We start from the raw sequence: 14781 nt of genomic DNA, 5'->3' as shown, positions 1-14781 counted from the left end.
GCTGGGCTGGTTTCCAGATGCCAGGCCCTGGGCTCCAGGCCCCAGGTTGCTGGTTGGGTTACACTCTGCTTTCCATATTACTCACCCTCTGGCCCAGCTGCTACCTGGGGAATGTGATCTGCTCCACTGATCTCATTCTAGGGCTCAGACTGAAGGCGTGTTCTTCCTCAGTGATCACCACAGCTCAACAGGCAAGGCCAGCTGGGCAAGCACGTTTTTTCTTCAACTTTTAAGAACATGTGTAGGATGTGCAGGTTTGTTACACAGGTAAACACGTGCCATGGTGGGTTGCTGCACAGATCAACCCATCACTCAGGTATTAAGCCCAGTATCCATTAGCTATTCTTTCTGATGCTCTCCCAGGCCCTAGTATGTGTTATCCGCTCCCCACCAATGCATCCGTGTGTTCTCATTGTTCAGCTCCCACTTATAAGTGAGAACATACAGTGTTTGGTTTTCTGTTCCTGCGTTAGTTTGCTGAGGATAATGGCTTCCAGCTTCATCCATGTCCCTCCAAAGGACATGATCTTGTTCTTTTTTATGGCTGCAGAGTATTCTGTGGTACTACATTTTCTTTATCCAGTCTATCATGATGGGCATTTGGGTAGATTCCATGTCTTTGCTATTGTGAATGGTGCTGCAGTGAACATACGCATGCATCTATCTTTGTAATAGAATGATTTCTATTCCTCTGGATATATACCCAGTGATGGGATTGTTGGGTCAAATGGTATTTCTGCTTTTAGATCTTTGAGGAATTGCCACACTGTCTTCCCCAATGGTTAAACCAGTTTACACTTCCACTAACAGTGTAAATGTGTTCCTTTTTCTCTACAATCTCGCCAGCATCTGTTGTTTCTTGACTTTTTAATAATCACCATTCCAACCGGCATAAGATGATACCTCACCGTGGTTTTGATTCCCATTTCTCTAATGATCAGTGATGTGGAGCTTTTTTTTTCCTATGTTTGTTGGCCTCATGAATGTCTTCTTTTGAGAAATGTGTGTTCATGTCCTTTGCCCACTTTTTAATGGGGTTGTTTTTTTCTTGTAAATATGTTTGAGCTCTTCGTAGATTCTGGATTTAGACCTTTATCAGATGGACAGATTGCAAAAATTTTCTCCCATTCTATAGGCTGTCTGTTCACTCTGATGATAGTTTCTCTTGCTGTGCAGAAGCTCTTTAGTTTAATTAGATACCAATTGTCAATGTTTGCATTTGTTGCAATAGCTTTTGGCATTTTTGTCATGAAATCTTTGCCTGTACCTATGTCCTGAATGGTATTGCCTAGATTTACTTCTAGGGTTTTTATAGATCTGGGTTTTACATATAAGTGTTTAATTAATCCATCTTGAGTTAATTTTTGTATAAGGTGAAAGGAAGGGGTCCAGTTTCCATTTTCGGCATATAGCTAGCCAGTTCTCCCAGCACTATTTATTAAATAGAGAATACTTTCCTGGGAGATATTGCTTGTTTTTGTCAGGTTTGTCAAAGATCAGATGATTGTAGGTGTGTGGTCTTACTTCTGAATTCTCTGTTCTGTTCCATTGGTCTATGTATCTATTTTGGACCAGTACCATGCTGTTTTGGTTACTGTAACCTTGCAGTATAGTTTGAATCTGGTAGTGTGATGCCTCCAGCTTTGTTCTTTTTTGCTTAATATTGTCTTGACTATTCAGGCTCTTTTTTGGTTCCATATGAATTTTAAAATAGTTTCTTCTAATTTTGTGAAGAATGTCAATGGTAGTTTAGTGGAAATAGCATTGGATCTATAAATTACTTTCAGCAGTATGGTCATTTTCCTCATATTGAGTCTTCCTATTTATGAGCATGGAAGATTTTTTCACTTTTGTGTCCTCTCTGACTTCCTTGAGCAGCAGTTTGTAGTTCTCCTTGAAGAGGTCCTTCATTTCCCTTGTTAGCTGTATTCCTAGGCATTTGATTCTCTTTGTAGCAATTGTGAATGGCAGTTCATTCATAATTTGCCTCTCTGCTTGCCTGCTGTTGGTGCATAGAAATGCTAGCCATTTTTACACATTGATTTTGTATCTTGACACTTTGCTGAAGTTGCTTGTCAGCTTAAGAAGCTTTTGGGCTGAGACAATGGGGTTTTCTAGATACAGGATCATGTCATCTGCAAACAAAGTTGATTTGGCTTCCTCTTTTCCTATTTAAGTACTCTTTATTTTTTTCTCTTGCCTGATTGCCCTGGCCAGAACTTCCAATACTGTGTTGAATAGGAGTGATGAGAGAGGACATTCTTGTCTTGTGCCGGTTTTCAAGGGGAATGCTTCCAGCTTTTGCCCATTCAGTAAGATGATTGTCTGTGTGTTTGCTATACATGGCTTTTATTATTTTGAGATATGATCCTTCAATACCTAGTTTATTGAGAGTTTTTAACATAAAAGGATGTTGAATTTTATCAAAGGCTTTTTCTGTGCCTATTGAGATACTCATGTGGTTTTTGTCTTTAGTTCTGTTTATGTGATAAATCACATTTATTTATTTGCATATGTTGAACCAAATTTGCATCCCGGGGAGGAAGCCAATTTGATCATGGTGGATAAGGTTTTTGATGCGCTGCTGGACTCAGTTTACCAGTATTTTATTGAGGATTTTTACATCTATGCTCATCATGGATATTGGCCTGAAGTTTCCTTTTTCTGTTGTATCTCTGCCATATTTTGATACCAGGATGATGTTTGCCTCATAAAATGAGTTAGGGAAGAGTCCCTCCTTTTCAATTGTTTGGAATGGTTTCAGTAAAAATGGTACCAGCTCTTCTTTGTACCTCTGGGAAAATTTAGCTGTAAATCCATCTGGTCCCGGGCTTTTTTTTTTTGGCTAGTAGGCTATTTATTACTGCCTCAAATTCAGAACTTGTTATTGATCTATTCAGGGATTCAACTTCTTCCTGGTTCAGTCTTGGAAGGGTGTATGTGTCAATGCATTTATTAACTCTTCTAGATTTTCTAGTTTGTGTGCATAGAGGTGTTTATAGTATTCTCTGATGGTTGGTTGTATTTCTGTGGGGTCAGTGGTGATATTCCCCTTATCATTTCTGATTGTATCTATTTGGTTCTTCTCTCCTTTGTTATTTATTAGTCTGGATAGTGATCTAGCCATTTTATTAATCTTTTCATAAAAACATCTCCTGGATTTGTTGATTTTTTGAAGGGGTTTTTGTGTCTCTAGCTCCTTCAGTTTCACTGTAATCTGGGTTATTTCTTGCCTTCTGCTAGCTTTGGAGTTTGTTTTTTCTTGGTTCTCTAGTTCTTTTAGTCATGATGATAGGTTGTTGATTTCAGATCTTTCTAGCTTTTTTTTTTTTTTTTTTTGGACACAGAGTTTCTCTCTGTCACCCAGGCTAGCGTGCAGTGGCACAGTCTTGGCTCACTACAACCTCAACTTCTCAGCAAATCTCCCACCTCAGTCCCTCAAGTAGCTGGAACTATAGGCATGTGCTACCATGCCCAGCTAATTTGTGTGTGTGTGTGTGTGTGTGTATTTTTTGTAGAGACAGGGTTTTGGCATGTTGCCAAGGTCGTCTCAAACTCCAGTGCTCAGGCAATCCATTCACCTTGGCCTCTGATAGTGCTAGCGTGACAGGTGTGAGCCACCGCATCCAGCCTCTTTCTATCTTTTTGATGCGGGCGTTTACTGGTATAAATTTCTCTTTTAACACTGCTTTACCTGCACCCCAGAGATTCTGGTACATTGTCTCCTTGTTCTCATTAGTTTCAAAGAACTTCTTGATTTCTGCCATAATTTCATTATTTGCCTGGGGGTCATTCAGGAGCAGGTTATTCAATTTCCATGTAGTTGTGTGGTTTTAAGTGAGTTTCTTAATCTTAAATTCTAATTTAGTTGTGCTTTGGTCTGAGAGACTGTTATAATTTCAGTTCTTTTGCATTGGGCAAGCACAATATAAGCCACTGCTCATTTTCTGGCTACTAATATGCCAGTGTCACTTGGGCAAACCCAAAGTCAATAAGTGGGAAGGCATCTCTCTCCCACCATGAGGCTACAGCAAATGTGCAAACAAGTCCTTTTTTCATCCATCATGAGCAGTGGTTTGAGTTCACAGGGACCAAATCCCCAGCTACCTGAATGGAACCTGACTCGTGGCTGCTCCATGCCCAGAGGAGGGGACTGGGTCTCTGAAGAATTCCAGTTCTGCTTCTAACAAGGCCTTTTTTTTAAAAAAAAATACATATCTTTTTACTATAAAAATGTCCAAGCACACATTAGAGAGAGTAGTCTAAAGAACTCCCACACGCTCATTACTTAGCTTTAACATTCTGTCATGTTGCTTCATCTGTTAATAGCCAATATAACCATAACACTATCATCACCCCGATATTAACATTTAATCATTTGATACTATCTAATATGTTCAATTTCCCCCAATTGTCTCAAGCCTTTTTACAGTTATCTGAATTAGAATTCAAACAGGGTCTATACACTGCTTTTGGTTGGCATGTCTCTTAAGGCTCTTTCAATCTGTATCACTTGCCCTTCCTTCTGAAAATGCCATTTATTTGTCAAAGAAACTTGGTCATTCACACTGTGTAAATTTCCACAGTCTGGATTTGGTGTTTAGCATGTTCCTCTCTTCTCCATTTTCCTGTAAACTGGAGTTTAATCTAAAGGCTTAAGTAGATTCTGGTGTAGTATTTTGGAGAACAATGAAGTCATAGGTGGTGCTGTGTACCTGGAGGCATCATATCAAAAGGTGCTCCAGACCTAGAAACAACCACTTCTCAAGGAACCCTGGGTTCTTCTAGTGGGAAATGGTACTTAGAGATCACAACCAAGATGCTAAATTTGTTTATTGCTACTGGGGTATTATGGCTTCTTAGGGTATTCAGTACACAATGCAGGAAATATATGTATATATATAACATATATATATATATGTTTTAGAAAGAGAAAAATAAATCCTGAGTTATACTGACATTTAAAATTCAATTACAGAGTATAGAATATAATTTTTAACTTCTTAATTTCCTACTTATATCTCTTTTTTTCTAATTCCATAGTACTTATTTGCCCTTCCTTCCTTCCTTCCTTCCTTCCTTCCATCTATACACACACATGCTTACACACATAAGAATAGTTAGAAAATAACCATACCAATATTGGCACTAATAGCAACCAATAAATGAATTCAGTTAAAGATTGCTTTGTGCAGCTTCTCTGCCTATGGAGTAGCCATTATTTATTCCTTTACTTTCTTAATAAGGTTGCTTTCACTTTACTCTATGGACTTGCCCCGAATTCTTTCTTGCATGAGATCCAAGAACGCTTCCTTGGGGTCTGGATCAGGACCCTTTTCCAGTAACACCGTTTTGGCAAACCCCACAGGTGAGATACTGAAGAGACTTCTGACCCAAAGGAACATCATTGGTGTGCAACACCAACTGGCCAACTTTGGGTAAGTGGGATGCATTTACCCAGGTAAAGGATGGGATTGGGTTAGAGGCCCAACTTAGGGGAGTTAGAGTCTGTCCTAAGACAGAGAGGGTTAAAGGCTCCTCTTAATAAAAGGCAAGGACATTTGACTGAACATGTGTTCAAGGCCCAACTTAAGAAGGTTAGAGTCCTTCCTAAGATTAAGGGGATTAGAGGCCCCTCTCAGTAAAGTTCCTCTTGGCTAAAAATGGATCTTGCACTATGGGATATTAATCACTATTCTCTTTGGATTAATCTTCCTTGCACTTTTTGCTGACAGCTATGGGTGACAGGATTAGGCATGTACAGGAACATGGGATATGGGGAGCTTTTTCCCCCCAAAAGAGGGAAAATTGAGAGCTCATGAGACTACTGGAAAAGATCATTTTGCAACTGACAAGCAGCTGCCTGAACTTTTCAGTGTCACTACAATGGGTGGGTCTTTCTCCAACCTCCCCAAGCTCTTTTCCTTTCCCATCTTGCCACAGACAATGCTTTTCTCTCTCTCCTTTCCCTCTCTTATCTTTTCTGTTACTCAGGACAACGATCCTGTCTAGAGACCACATGTGGAAAAATGTCCTTGGGAGCTTGACCTTATAACCATGTGGTGGTACTTCCTCTTGGTCTCTGTCATCCACAGAACAGGAATTTTGGGATTCATGGCTCCAAAAATTATCTTGAGCAATTAAAAGTCTTTGCAAGCTCTAGACTCCTTCTGGGAAGAGCAATGAAAACTACCAAATGCTGTAACTCAGGAGTTAAGGCTTTGCCATTTTCCAGTGGTGGCTCATGTTCAATCCTGGCTTAGAGAAGGAGTCCTTTCTGGTTTGATATCTGTGTAGCCTTAATCATTTGGTTATTCTCGTCTCCTCCACAAGCTATCTTTAATTTTCCTTTCTCTGAGCACAGAAATATTGACTGTTTGGCCTGGCTAATACCAGGTAATAAGAAATTTAAAAGGACTTTTAAGAAAGAGCACATGGTGAAAAGTCAGCTTAGTGAAAAGTAAATATTCACACTCTAACAGTCTGAGACTCCTTGGGAAAAACAAGAGACACTACAGACCCTGTTTTGGGATAAACCTCTGTTTTCCTCATGAAACCCCAGGATCGAAAGCAGATAAATCACTCTCAAAATCTAAGGCTCTGCTCTGTTTTACATTGCATTATCTGATGGTTTAAACTTTTTGGGATATCAGAAACTACTTTGTACTATAAGACAGCTTTGGTATGTAGTAACAAGGTTGGAAATATACTTTTGGTGCTAGCTAATGGCAGTTATGGGGGAATACTCAGCTCTGCACATTTGGATCAGAGAAGCATACTCTTGGCCAACTAGAATGTATGATGTTCCTACCTCACATTGAGAAATAAGATTCCCATGGGGATGGGCTGATTCCTTTTTTTTTTTTCATTTTGGAATCCAGGATCTGCTATAAAAATGGGACCCTTAATTTTGGGCAATCTATTTTGCCTTCTAGCTGTGCCTGCTTATTAGGCCATAGAAATACATGCTTTCCTGGCCGAGTTCCTCCAAAGACTCCATTCCAAAGCCAGTAATCCAATGTAAAAAGTGACAAATGAAAAATCTTACAAGTACTAAACCTTCTTCTGTCTGTGTATTTATATATGTTATGTGTGTGATATGAAAGAGCTTTAATTAATTGGCTTAAAAAATAAGAGCTTAAATAAAATATTTTGTCAGAAAAATGAAAAGCGTAATGACTTTTAGTTCATGTAACTTAAGTAAGCTTTGGAAAATAAAGATGGTTTTAAAGATTATTGGTATATAAAAATGTCTTCAAAATTTAGACATTTCATTTAAATTAGGCAGGTCAGAGATTAAGTTTGCTAAATGCTTTAAGGTCATAAAATGTTTTTTTGACTTTTGAAGATGGTTTAGTTTACCTAATTTAGAGCATTAGATTTTAGATGAGGCCTGGGGACATGTGGTGAGCCATGCCCCCTAGCTATGCTGAAAAGAGTCAGCCCTTATCAGCACTTCTGTCTGGGTCCTAGGTTCCACACCTAGTACATAATTAAAATCCCTTACTTATCAAGGTTTTTCAAAAATAAAAGTTGCTAAGAGTTAACATCGTAACATGTAATTAAGACTACTGCAGAAATAGTTTTACATGCAAGGTGTGTAAGAAAAGTGAAATATGTAAAGATTATAAGAAAGCATGGGAATGTATATTTTTCTGCCTAGATTAAAGGGTTAAAGGGTTGTGTCAAGTTAGATAGGATAAAGCTAAAGGTTTAAGCCAGTTTTGGAAGGTTTGTGAAATATTAATGTAAAAGAACTTCTGTGTGAACATACTGGATAAAGTTAAAGGGGCATTATTCAGTTTTTTTTCATAAACTCAGCATTGAAATAAAAGCACAAAAGGTTTTTCTTAAAGCACTGATCTGCTCTTCAACAAATTTTGCCAAGAGTTATAAAAGATTTATGAGAAGCTTACCTTATGATCAAACTGATTAAAATGGATGGATTTGTCTATAAGGTTTAATTAAGGATTGGATTAACATCAGTAATGCACTAATGCAAAGGTGAAATTGGGCTCATTTAGTATAAAAATCATACAGGAAGCATTGTCAAATATGAAATGGTGTTTGACTTTCTTTGGGCTGTATTTGTATAAATATGGTATTGGTATGTGTTGCAAAATTATGGAAAACTCCTATAATTCTAATATGACTTGGTGTCTGTTATCAATAACTATAATTATTATGTAAAACTGTTGTATGCCACAGAAGTAACAAAATTTTCTTTGTCAATTGTGGCTTTAATAGTGGCTGTCCTAAAACTTTTTGTCATCTACTGACAATTGTTGTCATGTTTTGGTCCTTTTCAAAAGGAGATTTTATAATCAGCTATAGGAATTTTGCAGGTGTTCTTGAATGCAGGTTTCTGATGACTTTGGAGATTGTGACATTAGAATAGAGGAAAAAACTTTCAAGAGTCATGGAAAGCTAAAATGTTCATGACTATCAAGCAGAACAGGAGTTAACTGCATGAACTGCACTAATAGACTTAAGTAATCTTTTTGACTTTTTGCTTAACATGTTTACAGCTTTTAATAATTGAGTAAAGTATATGTCTGTGAACAATATTTGGAGCATATTTGTTTCTCTCTACCTGATTTCTCCAAAATTTGGAAACTATTTGTTAGTATTCTTAATTTATGGCAGTATAGCTTTCTGCATAAGTGCAATAAGAATCTGTTTTCTTTTGTAACAGTAAACAATTGGAAAAACTGGTTATTTTACCAAGGCTTTGACTGGAATGGCAGGCTTTCCTTTAGGGAATCAAATTTGACTTGCAGAGCCAATAAAAGCCCCTTGGGAAAATTGGCCTCAGATATTATTGCCACAGTCCCTGTACAGGGACCCTGACCTATAATAAGTAAAGAAAGTTACTTTCTGACAGGCCCAGGAGCCCCAAGTTATCTTGGGAGTTCAAGAGAAAAGGAATTTACCCAACTCATAGGTATTTGATGGTACAAATCCATGGAGGGGCTCAGTTTTTAAAAAAGGTCTTATCTCAGATTCCTTCCATGGAGCAAGGTTTCATCAAAGCCAGTCTTAAAAGCCTATGTAAAAAATTATTCTTATTGCACTTTATACAAATAATCAGGCCAAGTATAATAAAGGAAATTGGTCTCACCATGATTTATCTTTAGTAAAAATGGGAGACTGAAGAGAGAAAAATTATATTTCAAGAACTATGGTTCATCTGTTATTAGATTTCTAGTCTCAGTTGTTTTTGAGTTTTTTTTCCCCTGCAATTTAGATTGACCTTGCTTATTTCTGTGAACCAACCAGTGATTGCTGGCTGCTGCTCAGAAGAAACAAGAGGGATGGGTAATGTAAAAATCTGGATCAATATTCTAATTCTGGGCACATTGGAATCAGCTTGCAACCCCACATAATTTTGGTTCCAACCAAAGCCCAGTTCATAGAAAGCCTTCTAATTTGGTTTACTTGGAATAATTTTGCTGATTTTGCTTTACCGTTATGAAATATATTGCTGTTGTGCTCTTTGTGTAAGAATACAGGATAAGCTTAATGAATGTTTTCTTAAATTACACATTTATTAATTCATATATCATCTTTCATTGTAGTTATGAATGGCCCTCATCATATCGATGATTTCTGACTGAGCTCCTCTCTACCTTGAATACAAGAGACGCTAATAATTATGTGGGAATATCATCACCCCTATTCAGCATGAAGAAGTTACAGAAGATGGATCTGTGCCCCTCTACAACTATTAGGACTAAAAGTTTTCTTATAAAAGGGCAGGGAGAAATATGTCAGAATTGTTTGAACCAGAGTGACTCCATCTTGAATAGGTGCTGGGTAAAATAATGCTGAGACCTACTGGGATTCATACCCAGTAAGTTAAGCCACTCATTTAAAAAAAAAAAAAGTTTTGTTTAAGCTACCAAAATGTTAATTGGACACAAAAACAAAAATATGCATTGTTCATCCAGGTTTAATGGATATTAATATTTCATTATATTTGTCCTTTATCATTAAAAAAATTATAGATAAAATAATTTCCTCCCTCCCTAGCAATAACCACTATCTTTAAATTGGTATTTATTCTTTTTTCATATATTTTTACACTTAGACATAGATATGTTCTTTCTATAGTATTGAGTTTTATTTTTTTTAGAGACAGAATCTTGCTCTGTCACCCAGGCTGGAGTGCAGTGGTGCAATCTTGGCTTACTGCAACCTCCATCTCCTGGGTTCAAGCAATTCTCCTGCCTCAGCCCCCTGAGTAGGTGGGATCACAGGTGCACACCCCCCATTCCTGGCTAATTTTTGTATTTTTAGTAGAGACTGGATTTCAACATGTTGGTCAGACTGTTATTGAACTCCTGACCTTGTGATCTGCCTGCCTTGGCCTCCCAAAGTGCTGGGATTACAGGTGTGAGCTACCGCACCTGGCCTCTCCATGTTAATTTTATATTTTACCACTTTATTAAATTCTCAGGCCAGACACAGTGGCTCACAGTTATAATCCTAGCACTTTGGGAGGCCAAAGTGGGTGGATCACTTGAGGCCTGGAGTTCAAGACCAGCCTGTAGAACATGGTGAAACCCTGTCTCTATTAAAAATACAAAAATTAGCTGGGCATAGTGGCTTACACCTGCAATCCAGCTACTCGGGAGGCTGAGGCAGGATAATCGCTTAAACCTGAGAGGCTGAGTTTGCAGTGAGCCTAGAAGGTATCACTGCACTCCAGCCTGGGCAACAGAGTGAGACTCCATCTCAAAAAAAAAAAAAAAAAAAAAAAAAAAAAAAAAACTTCTCATGGTTTATAGCAATTATTTCATATCCTTTTGCCTTTTCCCTATGCATAGTCATATCACCTGCAAATAGAGATTGATGTTACCTCTTCCTTTCCAATTCTTCTGCCTCTTTTTGTTTTCTCTTGTCTAATTGCTTTGGCTAATATCACCAGTATCATGTTCAACAGTCATTACGTGTAATTTTTTGATGTGTAATTGGTTTTTGTTTGCCAGTATTTTATTTAAAATTTTTCTATCTGGGTTCATGTAAGATCTATCTGTGATCAAGTGAGGTTAGTGGGGCTTGTTTTTAGACCCTTCTTTTGTACCCATGGCCTATGTGTGGGTGACAGCATGAACTGCAAAGATTCTCATGAAATTCACTTTGCATATTCTTCCCTCCACACTGGCTGCTGCCACCTTCAAAATCTACCCCTCTGTGCTTCCTTTTTCTTCACTCTCTGTTGGTCTTTCAGACTCCTCCTTTCACCTTCATGTCTGCTTTCTGCTTTTTCTCCTTCCTGGGGCAGCTTGGTGATATCAGGAAGTTGAATAAGCCTGGGACTCACACAGACCAACCTGGTATTAAATTACAGCTAACCACTTGCTAGGTCTGAGGCTTTGGGCAGGTTGAAGAATCTTTTCAAGCCTCAACTTTCTCATCTGTGAAATGGGAATGCTAACAATGCCTCACTGCACTGGGTTGCCACTAAGAGTAATACAATATAAAGAGATAACACAGTGAACAGCTGTTTGTTAGAGCTGTTCACCAAGTCCAATTCTTCTTCCTGGGCATAGGCTTAAATAACATTTCCCACTCTTCTTTGCAGATGGTGTAGGAGATGCCTGCTGTATGCGAACCAGTGGAATGATGTGTACCACTTTCTGATAAGGCCTACAGCCTCTCTCATGAAATTTTCCACATTCTTTTTCCTTTTGCTAGTTTGATGCAAACAAGCAGGGTGAAGATGGTGGAGCCACAATGTGGAAGAAGGTTGGGTCCCTGAATTGCCACTTGGAAGAGAGTCACCTGCTAATCAAAAACACGGTTTTGGATTTTACATGAAAAAAACTAATAAATTTCTATCGTATTTGACTCATTGTCCATTTCAGGGTTTGTTTGTTGCAGCAGCAAACATTACCCTAATTAATACTGTGCTCAAGAAATGTGACTTCTTCCTCCCACTTTCCCCTTTCTCAATCCTCTTGACCCAGCTCAAAATGCCAGCTCCCTGGTGAGTCTTCAGGTAAAATTAGTCATTTGGTCTTTGGCACTCTCAGAGTGCCTAGTGCAAGCCCCTTCTTGATCACAAACTGGGTTGTGAATTCTTTGTTTACACATCTTTCTGTCCATCAGTGCAGTGAGGTGTGTGGTCCAGGGCTGGTGCTCAGAAGGGGTTAGTGGGCTGGGTGAGGGATGAATATGTCATGTGCAGATGTATTAAACACATGTTCTGGTTAAAGATTGATGTCTACAAAATGTCTGCAAAAGGGTGTAGCAATAACACATTAACTATCTCTTCCCACTTTAAGTTCAAAGTGAACTGTTGACCTAGTTACAGTGTTGGGTCACTGCCAGGGACAGCTCTTAGTAAAGGCTCCTGGAACAAATGATGTGGATTGTATTTCATGGGTCCTTTATTTCCTACCACGTTAGGTTCAAGGCTCTGTCTGAAACTAGCTATATGGCCCTGGGCATGTTACCTCCCTGAGGGTTCATACAGTTGTCATCTGGCGGGGAAGGAGACCACTCCTTACTTCAGGTGGGCCTGGGGAGGGTAAGCTGCAGGGAGCTGCGGCTAGAGGAAGCAGCCCTGGAGGAGGGCTTCTGTGAGGTTCATGTGGCATTCATGTCTGCAGACCTCTGAAATGCCAGATTGTGGGCCTAGGCCTCAGCTCTCCCTGCTCAAGAGCTTGGACCCAGCTATCAATCTGCTCCAAACGCCTGGAAGGCAGAGCCGCATCAAGACTTCCTAAGGCCCTACATTCCAGAGAGATTCTGGTGCTCACCACCACCCCACAAGTAAGACAAAACTAAAACAGTACTATACTGCAAATGCCACAGGGCAAATGAATTCTGACTTTTTCCATGATTATTACTTTGATAGTGCTCTCGCAGTGTTACATATCACAATCTTTCTAAAATATTTTCTTTTTCCTTATGTATTTTTTGGTGCCCTTTGTTGCTGTCATCTTCAGCACCTGCTGGGCCTCCTGTTGGAGAATCCAGGAGGCAAGCGATACCTGTCTTAAGGCACCTTAAAAATCTTGCATTCTTGGTATCTGTGAGAGTGGAGCCCAATTCCTGTCCATGTGGGCAGGTGCTGATACCTCACTCGCACGTGGCTGGAAAGGAGCCAGGTCTCGGAGCTTTGGAGCTGCGAAGCTGCGGCACGTTTCCTGGGTTCCTGTGGTGCATCGGGTGAGCAGGAAGTCTTGCAAGCTGTGTGGGGTGAGGGTGTGACAAAGGGCGCTGGGGACTAGGACAGACAGGTGGGAATGGAGAGGCTGAGCTGGGAGGAAAGTGAGCAGGGAGGGGCCTGTGGAAAATGCCTCTTGCGTCATCCCTTGGGCCCTGGGAGGGGCAGACAAATGTGGAACAAGCCCAGGTGCTTCCTGGTTCAGGGGTCTCAGAGGGGTTGGCTGACACGATGGCTTGGTGGGCCGGGGAGGTGGGGCTTGGCACTGGAGACAAAGAGCCCCTGGCTGGCCTTCGAATCTTTCTTCTGATGTCCCAATAGTGGCAGGAAGGCAGGATAGTTAAAAAGCATGCACTTTAGAGCCAGAATGCCCAGGCCAACATCCAAGCTCCGTGGTCACCAACTCCACCACCTTCAGAAAACCACTGAACGTTTCTGAGACACCAGTTGTTCCAAACTAGAAGGGTCAAAAGGCCCCTCAGCCCGGCAACCTCATTTCACAGAGAATGCTGCTGAGGTGCCACTGGGGAAGGAGCTCTCCAGAAGCTCCAGCTAGGAGGAGGCAGAGCTAGAGCCTGAACCTAGGACCTCTGACTCCCATCCGAGCACTTCATCCAGTCCATTATTGTGAATATTGGGCATAAACAATCTCCATCCACTAATTCTCTCCATTTGATCATTCATCACCCCAACCATCCACCTCCATTTCTCCATTCATATAATCCATTCCTCTACCTGCCCATCTATGATCTATCTATCCATTCATCCATCCATCCATCCATCTTTCCATTCCTCCCTCTCTGTATCCAGCTATTCCTTATTCACCCATTTGCCATCCATCTATCCATTTATGCATCCACCTATCCTTCCATCCACCCACTACCATTTCCAGCAATCCAGGAGAATGACTGTTGGGTACATAAACAACAGCTTGCCACAGAGTATGAGAATCTTCAATTACTACATTTAAATCTTTTTTTCTCAATTCAAATCAGTGTTTACTAATTTGCTATTAAGTTCATAGTGTTCTAAGCACTGCTGAGTAGGGGTCAGGATTCGGAAAAACATAAAACATGAAAAAAACATAAAACATAAAATATTTTTTCTAAAGAAATATGACTATTAAATGCAATTCAGGAATGAGGATTAGATTTTGGACTAGGAAAATGAAAGTACAGTATTGGGGCAACTGATTAAATTTAACATGGACTGTGAAATAGACAATAGTATATTGCTGGAATGTTTAATTTTCTGATTTTGATAACTGGGCTATGGTAATATAATAGTATGCTCTTTTTCTTAGGAAATTCTCACAGAAGTATTTTTAGGGATTAAAAAGGCGCAATATCTCCAATTTACTTGCAAATGATTTCAGAAAAAAGATATGTATGTGTGTACATATAATACAAACATTACAATGTACCAGGTAAAATATATGTATATATTAAAATATATGATTATATATAGTTATACATACACATATTTTATATATATATGTGTATATATTCATATATAGAGAGAGTGAGAGAAAGAAAATGGGTAAAAAGTAAGCAATTGGTGAATTTTGGTCAAAGACATAAGAGAGCTCCTTGTAGTATTCTTGC

General features: G+C 39.4%; 1 long non-coding RNA gene across 1 annotated transcript; it reads right to left on the bottom strand.

Moving 5' to 3' along the window:
- Positions 1–1084: 1084 nt before the first annotated feature.
- Positions 1085–1468, bottom strand: LOC116557890. The gene is made up of 3 exons (XR_004271744.1): positions 1454–1468; positions 1299–1300; positions 1085–1255 (listed from the first exon to the last, which is right to left on the bottom strand). It is a non-coding gene; the product is annotated as an uncharacterized LOC116557890 (long non-coding RNA).
- Between the last annotated feature and the right edge of the window lie 13313 nt (positions 1469–14781).

This window comes from Sapajus apella, unplaced genomic scaffold, assembly GCF_009761245.1.
Source record: "Sapajus apella isolate SASKATOON/1434 unplaced genomic scaffold, GSC_monkey_1.0 scaffold20, whole genome shotgun sequence".
In the NCBI taxonomy this organism is placed as follows: Eukaryota; Metazoa; Chordata; class Mammalia; order Primates; family Cebidae; genus Sapajus; species Sapajus apella.
Note: the sequence above shows the minus strand (reverse complement) of the source record. Positions and strands in the feature narration are given on the sequence as shown.